This window comes from Orcinus orca, chromosome 14 (assembly GCF_937001465.1).
Source record: "Orcinus orca chromosome 14, mOrcOrc1.1, whole genome shotgun sequence".
Classification (NCBI taxonomy): Eukaryota; Metazoa; Chordata; class Mammalia; order Artiodactyla; family Delphinidae; genus Orcinus; species Orcinus orca.
The window spans coordinates 34,709,749-34,727,924 of NC_064572.1; the positions used below are offsets into that span (position 1 = coordinate 34,709,749).

Consider the following 18,176-nt stretch of genomic DNA (forward strand, 5'->3'; position numbering starts at 1 on the left):
TTTACCATATGTCAAGTGTTCTGACAGGTTCTGGGGATAAAACATAGAGCCAAGAAAGGTACCTGCATGGTGGGACTCACAGTCGGGGTCCAGAGCAGGAGAAGGAGACTAAAAAATAATCTTATAAGTACCACTGCAATGACAAGTCTGGTGGGTGCTAAGAAATGTTACGTGGGCTAACTTCCCATTATACGCTGACAGTTATTATTATTATTAAAGACTGTCAAATCAGTGCCCAAACTGTACAGCACCAAGGTAGATCTCTTTTTCTCCTTTCCCCCTTTTTCTGCCCCTAGACTCTTGGCTCTCAATCAGGTTTTGCTTTTAGACTGACTTGTGACAAGCTTCTCCTCCCTGGGTGACACTTGCCCGCTTCATAACCCCGGGTCTGAGAACAAAGCCTGGCCCGAGAGGCACTCAGGCATCAGTGTGGAATACACGGAAGAATTAATTAATTAATAGAAGAAACGTGGGCCAATTCCTTGGCATCCCTGGGCCTCCGTTTTCTCGTAAGTACAATAAAGGACACATTGTTCCCAAGTCCTTCCAGTTTTGCTCTCTGCGATTCCTCATGTCCTTAGAGGTGGCCCCCATCTGGCTTTCTGATTCACTCATTTCCTTGGACATAAGGCAGCCTCCTTCTGCCTCTGCGGCCTGATGCATCGTCTCTTGAATGACACATGAACTCTGCCCAAGGCAACGCAGCCCACACCAATCCGTTCCACAGATCGCTGCTGACAGAGAACAGGGAGTATACCTTGGGGTTTCAGCCAAGGTCTGCTCAAGGTCTTTGGCATAAAGGGTGGCCAGGCTGCACGCACACCAGCAGAGAAGAGAGATAACACTGGCTTCATAAATTGGCCCATTAGAGCTAAGAATCATGAAGATTTTCCCTCCACACACATTTTCAGATTGCGACTTCAACATGGGTTGGCTATTTTAAAACACACACAGATACACACAAACCACCCCCCTTGTCTTCCTGGACACGCACACACACACATTTTTGAAGATCCTGGAACCTGTAGGGCTCTGGAAACCTAATTCCAGGATGACTCAGTAGTTCTTTCCCCTCCGGAAGCAGTTGTTTTCCTTTGCTACCTACACCCTGTGGAAGCAATATGGACAAAAGGAGATCTGCCCCCATGGGTATTTGTTTCTCTTGCCCTGTTAACTGCCTCATTCTAGCAGCCAAAGTCAGATAACTGAAGTGTCCCTTCACCCACCACAAATGCTTGCAGGATTCCTGTTATCCCTGGAATAACACAGCCAACTGCTCGAATGTGTTTCCTCCTTGAAATCTCTCAACTTTCCATATGGCAAGAGGGCATCCAGAATTCTGTTTTTCCTTCTATTGTAACTCTCACTCCTCTTCTGGTCTCTTCCCTTCTTTTTTTTTTTTTCCCCATCTTTGGAATATTTTTTCCATCTTTTTATATTTTTTTCAACTTTTCTGAGATGAAGTCCAGCCAGAGAGTCAAAGGAAATGACAGAAATGTCACACCAGGAAAAATCAACAGGCTTTCTCTTCCCTAAAATGAGTTGATACAATTCAGGATAAAAAATATTCACAACTTTTTTCGGCCTCTTTTCATATTATTCTGCAGCTACTAGGGGACTGAAAGCATATTATATGAAAAGCTCTATTATCTTCTACAGAAATGACCTTTGAAACCCACCCAATGGTCATCAATGGTAATATTCTGCTAACTCGCCTCCCAGGAGGAAACAGTAAAATAATAATACTAACACAGGGGCATCTCATTTCAACACCACAGCTCTGTTTCATATATAGGTGCTGCTATATTGAGGTATATGTATTACGACTACACTCAAGTTTATTAATAAAGTTCCTATTTCTGTTTAGGTTTGACAAACATGTCTATTCAAATCTGTGAATTCTTTGATTTTTGTAAAGTGACAGCTTGATGTGTGAAAAGGAAAGTGACAGATCACTTCAATGTTTCTTTCAAATCCAAAACCAAGTCAGTCAAAAGACGGGAGGAAAATATCCTCCTGGGCTTAAAAAGATTATGTAAACAACTGAAGATGGTCCTTCACTTTAATGAAACAGGTAACATCTTCACTCTGGATTCAGGCTAGAATTCCTCTCCTAGACCTGTGTTGGATGCCCACTGAGATTTGGTTTTGTTGGGGGAGTGGTTTCAGCACACGTTTAGCCTGAATACACATGCCGGCCGCCTTCTCCAAATCCTAGCTATTGGACTGACAGTCATCTTTTTCAGGCTTCTATACATAGTCTGGGGACCATTTGAGGGATGGGTTATCTTCTCAGCATCAAAAACTTAGACCTGGGCTTCCCTGGTGGCGCAGTGGTTAAGAATCCGCCTGCCAATGCAGGGGACACGGGTTCGAGCCCTAGTCCGGGAAGATCCCACGTGTCGTGCAGCAACTAAGCCCGTGTGCCACAACTACTGAGCCTGCGCTCTAGAACCCGTGAGCCACAACTACTGAGTCCACGAGCCTCAACTACTAAAGCCCGCGCACCTAGAGCCCGCGCTCCGCAACGAAGAGTAGCCCCCGCTCGCCGCAACTAGAGAAAGCCCGTGCGCAGCAACAAACACCCAACACGCATTCTGAGGACAGCAGCTCTTATGGTGTCCATTCCTACTTTCTCTCACTAGGTGGCAGCACTACACAGCAAATCTTTGCAGAACAGTGGCCTGGAAAACACAACGGTGCTGAAGTGAGGGGCTGGGGAGAGCCTCTGAGTTACTGGAAGAGGACAGACACCGGCGGGAAGGTAAATGCAGGTCAAAGCATGTAGCATCTGTGTTTCTCATAGGTCCCTTTGTGCTTGCAATCGAGCCTGGCCCTTCCTCTCCACCAGACTAGAAGTGCTTTGACTAATGGGAGGGAAGCAAAGGCATATCGCCTAAAATAAATTCAAAAAACGAAAAATCAGAATAAGAGGGCCTCAGACAATGTGCACTTTGCTCCGGTGGCCATAACATTTGGGAAAGTATTTCTGACGTGGTTTGCAAAGTCAAGTTACAGCGTCTTAAGCTGCCTAAGATATTCACCTACCATATTAAGAACAGTTAGTTGTTAATCTGTTGTAATCAGTTCAGTGTTGTCAACAGATGCCAAGTCATAGGCTTTGTAATGATACCAGACAATAGATGTAGTAAGAGAGAAAAGAGTCTAAGAAGACCATATTCTATAGAGAAGACATCAGAATTTCCTGTGTCCCTGGCAGAGAAATAGCCTATATCAGTTTCTAAAAGGCAAGTCACTGTAGCCAAACATAATTGATCTGGAGGGGGAACGGGGGGGAGGGCGAGGAGATGCAGGAGAGTGGGTGGAGGGACAGAGGGCAGATGGGAGGGGGAACGGGGGAGGGGCGAGAAGTTGCCACTGGACACTGAGCAGGTGTCAATATGGCAAGAATCAGCCAAAGGTGATCATTGGCTATGCTTTTAAGAGGAGTATTCACTACCCAGCCAGGCAGCCTTCCCTGTCAGGCTTCACTCATTTGTCACCTTCCTGTCCCTGTAAACATTTGGGTTTACAGCCTGGGGTTTGTAGACTTGTCTTTCCCATCATGGGGGAAAGATATCTTACTCACAGTTTAAACTCCAAGCCCAGCACAGCAACTAACATATTACAGTTGTTTTAAGGTTTGTTGAGTGAAAGAATAAGTGAAAAAGATAATAACAATATAATAGGGCTCCTTACACCAGGGCTGAGATTAGGGTAAGGTGAGTGAGGGGCCCAAGGAACAAAATCTAAGGAGGTGCTCGCTTTCAGGGCCACTGTGTCTTCCTAGTTCCCTTTTTACCATATGCCACTTTTGTTCATATGCCTTATCTCCTTGATAGGGCTTTTGAAGATTTCCATCTCTCCTCACATATAAGGGCTAGTACTGAACAGTGAGTACTTAGTAGTAATTAAAAGTGCAGGCTCGGGCTTCCCAGGTGGCGCAGTGGATGAGAGTCTGCCTGCCGATGCAGGGGACACGGGTTCGTGCCCCGGTCCGGGAAGACCCCACATGCCGCGGAGCGGCTGGGCCTGTGAGCCATGGCCGCTGAGCCTGCGCATCCGGAGCCTGTGCTCTGCAGCAGGAGAGGCCACAACAGTGAGAGGCCCGTGTACTGCAAAAAAAAAAAAAAAACAAAAAAAAAAAGATCACAAAGCCCTGAGTTCAAATCCTTACTGCATCACTTTCAGAAGTCAGAGCTAAGGAGATAGTTCACCAGTTCCAGGTCCTTCTGTCTTACAGAGCTGTTAAGAGGATGAAAGGAGAAAGCATATAAAGAGTTTGGTGCAATACCTGCTACATAACACACGGTAACTCTAATCATAATATCAATAAAACAGCAAATGTAAGAGTTTGTTTTATTACTCGTACCTTTCTAACCAGTATCAGAGGGAAGTTCATGATTAGTAGCTACTACGTGCAGACCTTTAGAGGAATGTACAAGAATATGTAACAAAGCTGCTGATCTAGAGAGCAGGGGTCAGATCACAAACTTTCTGTAAAAAGCCAGATAGTAAACCTTTTAGGCTTCGTGAGCCCTAAGTCTCTGTCTCATTGCCAAAGGCAATATGTAAATGAATGGGTGGTTGTGTTTTAATAAAACTTTATTTACAAAAATAGGCAGTGAGCCAGACTTGCCAATTCCTGATCTAGTTGAGCCAAGGACTTGTACGTATTCCTTATAAAAACACAGCCAACGTCAGAAGAACGCCCATTCGAGATACAGATGATAATAGTTTTAGAAGAGTCCAGATCATAACCGGTTGAGTTCAGGTAAATATTTAGAGAGGACAGCTAGACAGGGCAACTACCAAAGTTGTGGAGATGGGATGTATCTGCAGTTGGGGTCCGAGCGGCTGGTAAGTAGGGTGGCTGGAGAAAAGAAGTGAGACACTCACAAAGAGGCAGACAAACAGGGGTGGAAAGGGAGGCTGGATGAGAATATAAAGGTCAAAGACTGTGAGACTGAGTTTTTGCAAAAGGGAAGAGTTTGCTGTGCCCCTGGTCGGGCTGGGAGGACGTTTTTCAATCCACCCAGGAAATACTGACGTAAACAGTGCCCTTTGTGGGGTGGGTTGCTCAATTCTTATCTGGGAAAAGAGAAGTTGAATACAGTGATTGTCATATGGGAGCAAAGTGGTGTCGTGCTGGTATTTGGTACTTATGTCTAGTAATACCGTGTGTTTCATTAAAAACGGAGTTCTGCTCATCACCCATCATCTGCCCTTCCTTTGGCCAGCAGGCCCAGGTCCAGGCCTGGGCATCTCCGCGTCTCCAGGTAGGATGACTGGGAAAGAAGGTTTGTTAAAATAAATAATCCTGGGGGAGGAGAGGGGTCAGGCCCTAACAGAATCCTTTCCAGGAGAAGGGAGCTGAGGGACTCTATCTCAGGCGAGGGAGAAGGGCAGGCTCGGGGGAAGGGATGGGAGTTGGGCCTGGGATTTCTCCCCTCTCCCCTCTTCTTTCCAAATCTCCAACACATCCTCTTCCTGTTTTCCTTAATGAGCCAACTCTATCCCAATTCAAGGGAGTTTAGGAAGACATATCCACCCAAACTGGCTCTGGAGGAAATATGAGTGACTAATAAACACAAACAAAGGTCCTTATTCTCACTAGTAACCCAGGACTTGGAATACCTTAGAATAGAGTTACGTATGGAAGATCAGAGGTCTTTCTAAAGAGGGCCCCTCTGTTCAAGTTGAAATTATACTGTGTATAATACACTGGGTATATCTCAAGATGTAAATGATTCAGATTTTAATTTCAAAAATATACTGAACTAAGGGATTACATCAATAAAGATACGGATATTTTGGTAGGTAAAAACAGTAAGGTTTACTAGAATATGAGAATCCTGGAAACTGGCAGAGCAGCCACTACTAGAAATCATGGTCAGCCTCACGCTAGGCTGGACTACTGGTTCCCAAAGTGTGGCCCCAGACTGACAGCATCAGCCATTCCTCGGGAACTTGTTAGCAATGCACATCCTCAGGCCCCAACCCAGATACACTGAATCAGAAACTGGGAATGGGGCCCAGCAATCTATGTTTGAACCAGCCCTCCAGGTGATTCTGATGCACGCCAAAGTTTGAAAGCCACTGATCTATCTAGAATACGTAGTGTCCTTGTTCCGAAGCAACTATCCTTAATGATGACCAGAGACTCTGACTCAATAGATCTGGGAAGGGGATCACATGTATTTGTTCTTGTTTCCTACGTTTTTCAGGTATTCGGGTATGTTCCTGATTTAAGAACCACGCCTGTGGAGGGCTTCTCAGACTCAGCTGAACGTTGGAATTACACAGGGAACTCTAAAGCATTACGATGGCTGAGATCCACCCTAGTGATTCTGATGTACTGGGTCTGAAGTACAGCCTGGCTGGGGGCGGGGAGGGGGCGGGCGGGGGTGGAGGGAGGAGGGAAGTCTCAAAGCTCCCCAGGCCATTCTAATGTATTGTCAAGTATATCATAATATACACTAACACACTAGTGTATCTAATATACAGTTCAGCATGTATTGGGTTGGCAAAAAAAACTTCGTTCGAGGTTTTCCATAAGATGTTACAGAAAAACCCAAACAAATTTTTTGGCCAACCCAATATGGCAATTACCTGCATAATTTATTAAACCAAATTCCTCAGCCCCACTCTCCAAAGAATCTATAGGCTTGGATGTGGTCCCGAGAAGTTTCACCTCTGACGAGCTCCCAGGTGATGTGCTGGCCAGCACTGCTCTAGAGGAATATGCTTACTTTTTAGATACCTGGGATCCACTTTGGGCTGGGATGGCCAACTTTCCTCCCTCTGAACTCCTGGACTTTTATTGTTCATTCTTCCTTATAAAGTACCCACCCAATTAAATTACCGACATCTTTAAGGCAGAACTGTTTCCCCCTCTGTGGGCCACTCCTAGGAATCAGTGAATTGCACACAGTAGGTATTCCGTTGAATGAGTGCAGGAGTGTCTCGGAGCTGCTTCCCCGTGTTCATTTTCTCCCGACTGGATCAGCTGGCCCGGTCAGTCCCTCACGGCCCTGATCTCCTCGAGAAGAATCAAGGCATTCTACTTTTTGAGGGTGATGGGAAGGTAACTATCTGTCCAGTCCTAGAGATTGGGGTTGCTTGGGGAGACGGTTCCAATAATACCCCGATGAAGTACAGCCATCTGGAGAGGGTTTGGCACCGATGAAAACCTACTGCTGAGTGTGTTCCTTGAAGACATTCATTTTAGAATGTTATTTCCAATTTGGCATATCCCAGAGGTGTACAAGTCAGAGAGGATTTAGAACCTCTGCTACCTACAGAGGGCATCTTATTTAAAGCATGTCCCTGACAAAGCAATATCAAGTGAACACAACTGGAAATCTCTTACGGGGGAATAATTTCCCTAGAGGCAGTTTCAGCTACAGAAACTACCGGAACAGCAATCAGCCTCCTGACAAACATCCGAAACCTTTAGCGTTCCATTTTGCTGGGGCTGCCTTCTTCGGAGCCCAGTCACAGGGACAGAACTCAATGAATTCATTTGTCTTGTCCCACGACAGCAATTCAGTCTCAATGCCATTGCCAAGATGCATGTGCCACTGAGGCTTCCTGCCCCGCTGCAAAATAAAATAAAGTTCAGGCAAAGAGTAAAGCCCGTATTGTCTAACATTATGGCCCATTCAAGGTGGAGTAACAGTAGTAACATGGACGATTTTTACTCATTTGACTACTAGTATAGAATAAACCAAGAAGCTCAGAAGAGGGGGCTGGTAAAAAAAAAAAAATAGTTTGAAAGCTGATAGGTGATAGAATTGTTATTAACTCAATTCTTTCAAAGAATGGAATGAGTTGCTTTTCCTCTCAATTTCCTTTCCCACCTGGGAGTACCAATTCAATTCTGGTAGGATTTGTCAGGGGACTGGGGCAAGGAGGAAGCTTTAGTCTTTCATCTGATTGGACAAGACTGTTAGACTAATTTTTTAAAGTGTAAGTATTATGGCTAGATAAGCTTAGAGCTTAAGCATAATATACTATTGAGAAACATGGACCTTGGAGGTAGGCTGCCCAGGTCCGAAGCCTGGCTCTGCCACGTACCTACACTGTGACTCTTAGCAAGTTACTGAAACTCTCTATGCCTCGGTTTCCCCATTTATAAAATGACACCTATTTCATAGTATTCTTTGTAAGCTTACCTGAGATAATGATATATTGTATGTGTATATGCACGTATACACATATACATACACGTACATATAAATGTATAATGTGAACACATCTATCACTACTCTGGTTACAGACCTTTCTCTTTTAAAGCTCTCTCTCTCTCAACCTCCTTCTGCCCCCAAAGACATCAGACCCAAAAAGAGAAGTCACACTTTTAATTTGCTTTATTATTATTATTATTATTTTAAATGAAACCACTGACTATAGGGAAGGGTTCACTTAGAAGGCTTTGGGCTTTAGAGAATCTAGATGTAGGAGTTGAAAGTCCAGCTGCCTCAGTTATGGAGTAGGTGACCTCTGGGGACTCTCAAAGGCCCTTCCTTCCACACCTTGGGCACTGTGACCTGGAACCCCCTTGGTCATCATGGTTGAGTCAAGTTATCAGATGCCAGGTACCTTATGGGAGGGCAAAGTGAGCCTACCCACCCCTCTGCTAGCCACAAACTGCCCGTTTTGAGCTTGAGTTCACGTGTCGCCCTTTCCTCTTCCATCTGACTTAATCTCAGGCTAATCCAGCAAACTCCAGGACAGTCCTGTAGGGGGAACCAGAGGCCTTTCTTTTCAGAGCCCAAAAGGCCATTTCGGCTGCAGTAAGAGTCCTGGCGATGAAGCTGGGGCTGGTGCCAGGGCCTCTATACCTTTTTGCCTACTCCGGCCTTGCGCACATTTAATTCCATTTGGGTAGGGTGGTGAGGGGTTTCATTGACACCATACTAATGAACTCCCTAGCATCCGTCCAAGAAAGTTAATTACTTTGTTTCTATACAGACTTGGTACCATTGGACCTTCCACTAAAAATAACTTCAATAAACATTTGTTAAGCTTCCACTGCATGCAAGAGTGTCCCAGAGGTACAAAAAGTAAAAGTTCATGGGACTTTCCAACACAAGACTCACATCTGAGAGCAGCGGTGTCCAAGAGAATTTTCTACGACGGTGGAAATGTTCTCTATCTGTGCTGTCCACTACCTTAGTCACTAGTCATGTGGATCTCTTAAGTACTTGAAATGTGGCCAGTATGACTGAAAACTTGAGGTTTTATTTTATTTAATTTTGATTTTAATCTATGTTTAGATAGTCAGATGTGGCTAGTGGCTACCCTATTGGATAGCACGGTCTAGGCTGGAAAGCCTTGCTACTTAAAGTCTGGTCCCCAGGCCAGCACCCATTAGCATCCTCTGGAGCTTGTAGAAATGCAGAGTCTCTGATCCTACCCCACACCTCCTGAATCAGAAACTGCATTCGAATAAGATCTCCTGGTGCCTCATGTGCACGCTGAAGCTTAGGAAGCACCCTTCTAGGGAGGAATTCATTCGACAGTCATAGTTAGAAGATACATATATATCCAAGTGGTTCTCACCCTTACTGTGCTTTAGATGCAACTGGGGAGTGTTAAAAAAAATGCTAAGCCTGGGTCACTCCCCCACTCCCAACCCAGATCCTCCCACCTAATTGGTTGGAGCTTTGGCCTGAACATGGTGAGTTTTAAAAGCTCTTCAGGGATTCTAAGAGACAACCAAATCTGCAAACCACCCGAGCACAGGCTAGGACAGTGGTTCTCAAAACTGGGTGGACATCAGGATGACCAGGAGGGCTTGCAAAACACACAGTTTGCTGGATCAAGCTCTCAGAGTTTCTGATTCACTGGGTCTGGGTTGGGTTCTAAGAATCTGCGTTTCTAACAAGTTTTCAGGTGATGCTGATGATGCTGGTCCGGCAACCACACTTTGGGAACCACTGGCTTAGTCATTTTAAAGCACCGACTCCAGAATCGGACCGACCTGGGCTGAGTCCTGGATCCACCATTTACTACCTGGGGAAGTTACCTAATCCCCAAACCTCAGCTTCCTAAATTGTAAAATTGGACTAACAGTACTTACTCATCGAGTTGCTGTAAATGCTAACTGAGATAATGCCTATGAACTGTTGAGCCCAGTGTCTGCTCTTAATAAGCAACCAAGTTCATTATTAGCATTAGTGGAAGAAGACACCCATTCACTCAACAAGCACAAACTGTGTGTCAGGCACTGTTCCAGACACTGGGAACACAGCAGAAACACAAGATGGTCAAGGTCTCTGCCACAATACCCACAGAAGTTGAGTTCGAACTGTGAGTAGAAAACAGACTGATTATACAGCTCTTACAACATTAATCGCAAGAGCAAAGGAAATAAAGGTCAGGGAAGAATTCATTCCAGCTGGGAGGACGGGAAAGCTGCCCACAGGAGGTGGGATTAGAGCTGTGCATTCCTGAGGAGAGAGACGATATTCAGGGCAGCAGGGAAAAAACTCACTCCTGAGGCAGGGACGAGGGAAGGCGAGCAGGGCAGATGCAGCCTGGTGGGGCTGCAGCTGGAAGTCTAAGGAGAAAGAGAGGCAGGGCTGAGTGCCTGGCACCGGCCTCCACTCTCTGCCCAAATCACACTCGGTTTTTGGTTTTATTTTGTTTTTTGTTTTGAATATCAATACACTAAAAACTACTGATGTCCAGAAAGTGAAACCAGCCAAAGGCTTTCATTCTTGATTACTCTCCCCCAATGCAGAGTTTAGTTAATGAAGGTTCTGATATGAACCTCACCCCACCTGTTGTGGGATTCCTCAAGCAAAGGAGGGGCCTTGGGGCGAGACGCCCTATGAAGTGGATGGACAACACAAGAGACTCCTGGCCCTTCAGCCGAGCCCCCCTGAAAGACTGATCACTAAAGGGGAGAGCGGGGCTCTGACCCCGCACACTGCTTTCCCTGGGAAAATGGTGACGGACCATCACAGCTCACTCCCTCATCTGGCATTCTCCAATTCCATTCCTCTCTACTCTTAAGGAAATTCCAGAAAGGCAAGAAAGCATGAGCTCTAAGGAAAGAGGGCTTTAAGCAAAGGACACGCAGACCAAACACGTTCTTCTCGGTTACGACAGCCTCACAGGAAGGGGTGCCCGGACCTCTGTAACTTGCTTGAGTACAATGATAACAGGCACATCTATCTAGTAATTCATCTGTTCCCAAGAAAAACAAAAACAAAACTCATTGCTAGATAGAAATGCAGGGAGGGGTAAATTCTCTGGTTCCAAACAAGATCTCCCCGTGGGTCTCCTCCCATGATAGGCTGGAAAAGTGCAGAGAGTCAAGGGCACAGAGGGCCCTCAATGCCTACTAGAGCTTTTGGACTCCACGGCGCTATGTAGAGCCACTTGACAGGTCTGAACAGGGGCATGGGTCCCAACTTAACAGTTCCTGGCTCTCTATGACTTTGGGCAAGTCACTTACCCTCTATGAGCCTCAGTTTCCTCTTTGGCAGCATGGGAATAATAGGAATATCCCTTTCAGTAGGCAGAATAATGCCCCCACAGATGTTCATGTTAACACCCAGAACACGTGAACACGATAACTCACATGGCAAAAGGCAACTAAGAGAGCAGGGGAATTAAGGTCGCCAACCAGCTGACCTAGAGATGGGGCGGTTACTCTGGGTTATCCAGATGGATCCAATGTCATCACGAGGGTCTTTAAAAGTAGAAGAGGGAGGCAGAAAAGAGAGGCAGAGAGAGGTGAGGACAGAAAGAAAGATCAGAGAGGCAGTGTGAGAACTCAGCCCACTGTGGCTGCCTCTGGAAGCTGGAAAAAGCAAGGAAATGGAATCTTCCCTGGAGCTTCCAGAAGGAGCACAGCCCTGAAGACACTTTTATGTCAGCACCGAGAGACCTACGTTGGACTTCTAACCCACAAGACTGTAAGGTAATAGACGGGTGTTGTATTAAGGCGCGACACCTGCCGCAATTTGTTCCTGCAGCAATAGGACACAAGCACGTCCATCTGGCAGGGCTGTGAGGCTGATACCTGGCACGCTGTAAAAACGCTTTCTTATCTCAGGCGGTATTACCATCCGTGGGCCCCTGCCATTCTCCAGACAGGGCAGGCTCCTCTCCGGCACAGGACGCTCGCTGCTTCCCGCTCTGCCTGTCTCACCCATCACCACAAGCCTCAGCTGAGCCCCAGCCCCTCGAAGCCTCCCCGCTTTCCTCCACCCACGTGAGCTTTTTCTTCTCTGAACTGCCACAGCCCTTGCAGCCTGGACCTCGCAATTTCGGACGTAATTAGATAGCTGATAGTGCTACCTGCTGTTGTCGCATGAGTGTTTATTTTGGTTCCAAAACTAAATTGAAACCTTGGTCTCAAACAGGAACTATGTTTTGTCCTGTCGTTGTTTTTAAGGACCTGTGCTTTTTTTTTTAACAGTCCTGTTTTTATCACTTTTGACACAAAAAGGGACTGCTCAGGCATGTATTTATAAGCAGATACTCTACACCATTTTAATTTCCCTATGACTGAGCACGAACTCATTTTTTCTATTTTTTAGCGGAGTTTTCTATTTTCCAGCAGAGTTTGCTAAAGGGTCTAAGGTCTAAGGCCAGGTCTAACACAGACTAGAGAAGCACGTTTAGTTTTGTTTTTTTTGCGGTACGCGGGACTCCCACCGTTGTGGCCTCTCCCGCTGTGGAGCACAGGCTCCGGACGCGCAGGCTCAGCTCTGCGGCATGTGGGATCCTCCCGGACCGGGGCACGAACCCGTGTCCCCTGCATCAACAGGCGTACCCCCAACCACTGCGCCACCAGGGAAGCCCATGTTTAGTTTTTGACCACAGTTCAGTGACTGGGGCTCCTCACCATACCCTGATTTCATCAGTCAGAGAAGAGGGGGCAAGGTTGGAAATCACAGTAAAACTAGGAAAGGAGGTGGCCAAGCATGTGTTCCTCTTATCCCAGGGCTGAGTACACAGTAGGTGCTCAATAACAGCCAGTTAAATGACTGGCTGGTGCGTGTATTCTTATCTTCTCCTCCACTCTCTTCCTTTAACCCCACAAGATGACCCTCAACAAAAACACATCAATAAACAAAGGAGGCACAGCCCATTGACCTACCTTGGGGACATAGTTTGCACAAGAATGAGACAAACAGACAAAAGCGTTCTCCCCAGAGCATGTTATTCGAGTCTCAAAATAAGATTCATCTCTCATTTCAAGGTACATTTATTTTAGTGAGGATTTTGTGAATAAGCTAGTGTGTGGGAACAGGAATTAAAATAAGCAGCGACTTGCTGCCTGCCGACATGGATGTCCTCACATCCCACTGCCTTATTTTTGGTTCCATTCCGGTTTGTTTTCTTCTCTGGGACTTTAAAATATGATAGAGAGATTAGAAAGAGAGGCTGGGGATAATCATGGCTTCTGTTCATGAAGCTCGTCCCCACTACAACTCCTTGAGGTGAGTGCTATTATTATCCCCATTGGACAGGTGAGAAGACTTGAGTTTAAGACAGGGAAAATGACTGTGCTCAAAGCGACCCATTGGAAAGTGGCTGAGCACGATGTGATTTGAGATGGTGGAGCCCAGAACATGATACCGATCCAAGTAGCTCTACTGACCTAGGACCTGCAGGAGCCCCCAGTACCTACCTATATATCTGTTTCCCTCTCTTCCTCTCAGGTGGAGCAGGTCCGATCCCCAAGTTGCTAGGGTACCCTGGGACTCAGGAGACTGCACGCTAGCTCTATTTGTTTCCCTGGTCTTAATGGCAGTTCTAGAAACTGGAGGTAGACAAGGAAAAGTGAGAAGAAAAGGAGACACGAGCTATGTGTGTTTTTAAGGAAGATCTCTTCCCTTCCCTGCCTGCCTGAAGTGAAGCTTCTATGAGATAGGATGAAATAGAGGGATGCCAACATAAGGCAGCCAAACCTGCTTAGTCATTCCCAACCCAGTCCTCAAAACCCCAAATCTCTCAAGGGTAAGGACAGAGGCAGAAGAGCAGCCTAAGAGAATGGACATGAAGTCAGACCAGATCTTGGGTAAAGCACGCCTTTCCCTACTCCCAGGCTACAGGACCCTGGACAAGAAAGTTAACTTCTTTGAGCCTCCGTCTCCTTATCTGTAAAACGGGACACTATTTCCTACCTCATAGGTTTGCTATGAGGATTGAGTTCACGTTTGCAAGGGCTTATCGGAGCGCCCAGCACATAGCACAGCTGGAATTAACACTAGCTGTTTTTATAAATATACTGTCCAATGCACTAAGATGATGCATGCAAAAAAGTAAATAAATATTGTATTATATAATATGCAACCATATATTAAGAACAGGAAATCAAACGTGATGCAAGTTATGCTCCAGAAAAGGTAAGGGCAGCGGGCGGTGGGGCGTGGTGTTCATTTCACTTTTTATCCTCCGCGGTGCCAGCTACAGCACAGCCCTCTGCTCCTGACCAGGCTCAAGAAGCGTGTGCAGATCTGGGACAGACTTCAGTTTCCTGCATCTTGTCCCAAACCTCAGCCAGTACTGTTCATTTTCTAAGAGGAGGGCAGCGCTTTCTGAAATGCCCTATTTGATGGGATTATTCCTTTTACTTTATAAGCCATACCTCACGGGAATGTTCATTTTATCTCTGGCAGCTCATCGGTACAATAATTGTTTCACGGTGTAATAACCCATGTATTAAATCAGATGCAGGAACCTCCTCAAATATCATTATACTGAATTCTCTTCCATAACAGGCAGACCAGTTTTGGATTTTACCCAAGGGGCTTAGTTACCAAAGAACCAAAAGTATTCCATTAAACGTGTTTTCTCCTGCAAGAGGAGAAAGGTTCTTAGTTGTTGTTGTTATTATTTCATACCCAAAAGGTTGCTGGTCTTTGTTTCCAACTTCAATAGCACTTATGCTTCCTAACATACTATGTAATTTACTTATTTATTAAGCTTGTTGTTTCCTGTTCTTCCCCCACCGCAATGTCAGAGGGTGGAGTGCTGCCTATTTTATTCACTGTTGTTTCCTAATCATCTGGAAAAGTGCCTGGCACATAGTAGCTGCTTTATAAACATTGTTCAATTCACGAACAAATTAAAGCACATTCTAGAGCATATTTTTTTTGAAGAGCAACCACAACTGAAGCCAAGTGTCTCTCATTACTCTTTTCTCCCTCTCTTTTTTTTTTTTTTTTTTTTCCGGTACGCGGGCCTCTCACTGTTGTGGCCTCTCCCGGACGCGCAGGCTCAGCGGCCATGGCTCACGGGCCCAGCCGCTCCGCGGCATGTGGGATCTTCCCGGACCGGGGCACGAACCCGTGTCCCCTGCATCGGCAGGCGTACGCCCAACCACTGCACCACCAGGGAAGCCCTCTTTTTTTTTTTAACTGAACTATAGTTGATTTATAATGTTGTGTTAGTTTGTGGTGTACAGCAAAGTGATTCAGTTATATATATATATATATATACACACACACACACACACATACATATATATTCTTTTCCATTATGGTTTATTACAGGATATTGAATATAGTTCCCTGTACCATACAGTAGGTCCTTGTTGTTTATCTATTTTATGTACAGTAGTTTGTATCTGCTAGTTCCAAACTCCTAATTTATCCCTCCCCTACCCTCTCTTCTCTCTCTTCCATTTTTCTGTTCTCTCAGACTGATTTTCACTAGATCAGAACACACCTCCAAAAATCAGGATGACATCATCCACAAAAAGGCCTGGGTTGTTTTTTACAACATCCAAGTCCTCCCAACACTAAGACTCCAGGGAGTGTTTCACTCACAGCAAGGAGACCTGGCTCCGCACCCTGACCTGGGGCGAGCCCTACCAGCTGCAGAGAAGGGATGTTTCCACCACAGTCAGGTAGGGGTCCTCTCCATCTTCTAGGACCACAAGGAACCCTGACATAAAATTCAGATTCAGGAAGTATGAGGGTTGGAAGGTAATTTAGTCTAAACCTCCCCATTTTTCTGATGGGAAAACTGAGGGTCCAGAAAAGTCAGTGGTTGTTCAAGTGTGCAGAGGCGTTAGAACACAGCCAGGAAGAGAAGGCAGATTCCTTTTCTTCCTCCTTCCTTCTTCCTTTCCCCCCTCCACCCTTCTCTCTCTTTCTCTCTCTCTCCTCCCTCCCACTCTCTTCCTCCCTTCCTCCTTCTCTCCCTTCCTTCGTTCCTTGTCTATTTGTTTGGGGGTGTGTTTGTGTGAACTCTTCACAACAGGATGGCTTAGAAAGAGCCCCGGTTAGCAGTCCATACATAATCTTGACCCAGGTACGTTGGTGATTTAATTCACTAAGTTCCCAGTCCTCTGCAACAACCAAGATTCCAAATTTTCTCAAATTTCCCATGAATGATGCAAGAGGCTTAGAGATTTTCTGAAATGAAAGAACCTTAGCGATTGTCTAACCCAACCTCTATTTCACAGATGAAAAACAACAGGCTGAGGGAAGAAGAGTGAGTTCCTCAGGTCACAAGGCTGGTTAAGAGCTCAGCTGAAATGGCTGGGACCCCAGGCACCAGAGCAAATTAACAAACAAACACTCAGGATGTTTCTCAGATTGGTGTGCAGCTCTAACGGTCTCATCGTGCTGGCAAGAAAACCCCATCTAAGCAAGCACCCCTCAGATCAGGAAGGAAGACATTTCCATTGAGCAACTGAATACAATGCTAAGGAGAAAACTAGTAGAAAAGAGAATCCAAATAAGATACACACACAGAGATACATACATACATGTATGTATGTGATTACTGCATACATTGTATATAAAAGGTACTTATTTTTAAAATACTTGATACTAGGTATATAATAAATTCACAGTGCTAGCAAGGACATCAAAACATACTGCTAGCAGAAGCATATCTTGATACAACATTTTTGAAAAGTTCCCCATTAATATCTTCACAAACGAAAATATACATTCTCTTTGATCCAGCAAGTCCTCTTCCAGGAATTCTATCTAGAGATAGAATTGTACAGATATGTGGATGAGAGTGTTGACTACACCATTGTTCATAGCAGAAAAGAAAACGATCATGTGGTACATCATTTGGATCGCGGCTGAATAAATGCACTACAGCAACGTATGGGATTGGGTGCAGTTGTTGTAAAATGAATCACTACAGAGCTGAAGGGATGGCTGTCACTTATCAGTTAGTAAGAAAGCCAAACTGCAGTGCAATGTGACTGATACAATGATTTTGTACAAAGACCACCACCTCTAAAACACGATTATGTGTGCACATCCGTGTGTGTTTGTGGTGAAATCAGCATGAAGATGTGAAAGTCTATAACGCTGAGCATCCCAGGGAGAGGGCAGTGATGGATGCGGGCGGAAGAGACACTTAATATTTTCATTATGCATCTTTGAATGTTGATATTATATATATATACACACACACACACACACACACACACACACACACACATGTATACATATATATATATATTACTTTGGAAAAAAATAGGTTAAGACCAAAAATTTCTGAAAATAAAGACAGAAGGATCCCACAACTAGTCCTCCGAGTCCTGTTTCAGTCTCCCCTCTTCCCCTGTAGACCCATGACAGCAGGAACACTCTGAGGAAATTATTCAGTGTGGCAAAGAGAACCCTGAAGCTGTCTCTCTAAGCCTTTGGCTGTCATGACCATCCTCTGAGCTAGTTACTTTTCCCATCAAATTGTCCTAATCCTGACACAGGAAGTGACCTGCCAAGCAGACACAGGAAGTGAGGTGTGAACACAGCTCCAGCAAAAGCTCTTCCTTTAACACAGGAAAGGAGCTTGATCTCCCTCAAGGTGAGGGTGACCCTAGACACTTACCTCATCTCCCACCCCATAAGGGAACTCACAACTCTAAAGAAACCATGCAGGACCCACTCATCACAAAACTAAGCAGCAGACAGAAGCTAACTTTGGCAGGCAGGCCTTCTGGGGCACCTGAATCAGCTACTCAGAAAGCTGGCCTTGTGCCCATGGGCTTCTTCATCCAGTCCTGACTCCCAGTTGAATGAAAAGTGACAGAACCATGAATGAAGAGGTACTGGCTGTGACAGTGATGGCCGCTGGGCTTCCACAATGATAAAACATTCTCTGAAGCACTCACTGTACACATCCTTCTGGGCTACTGCTTGCTTCCAAGAGGACTCTCACCGTCAACTTCT

At 45.5% G+C, this 18,176-nt stretch overlaps 1 protein-coding gene across 17 annotated transcripts in view; it reads right to left on the bottom strand.

Annotated features, from left to right (window-relative positions):
* Positions 1 to 18,176, bottom strand: part of KCNMA1 (potassium calcium-activated channel subfamily M alpha 1) — a 749,169-nt gene that overhangs the window by 288,302 nt on the left and 442,691 nt on the right. The window lies entirely within an intron of this gene.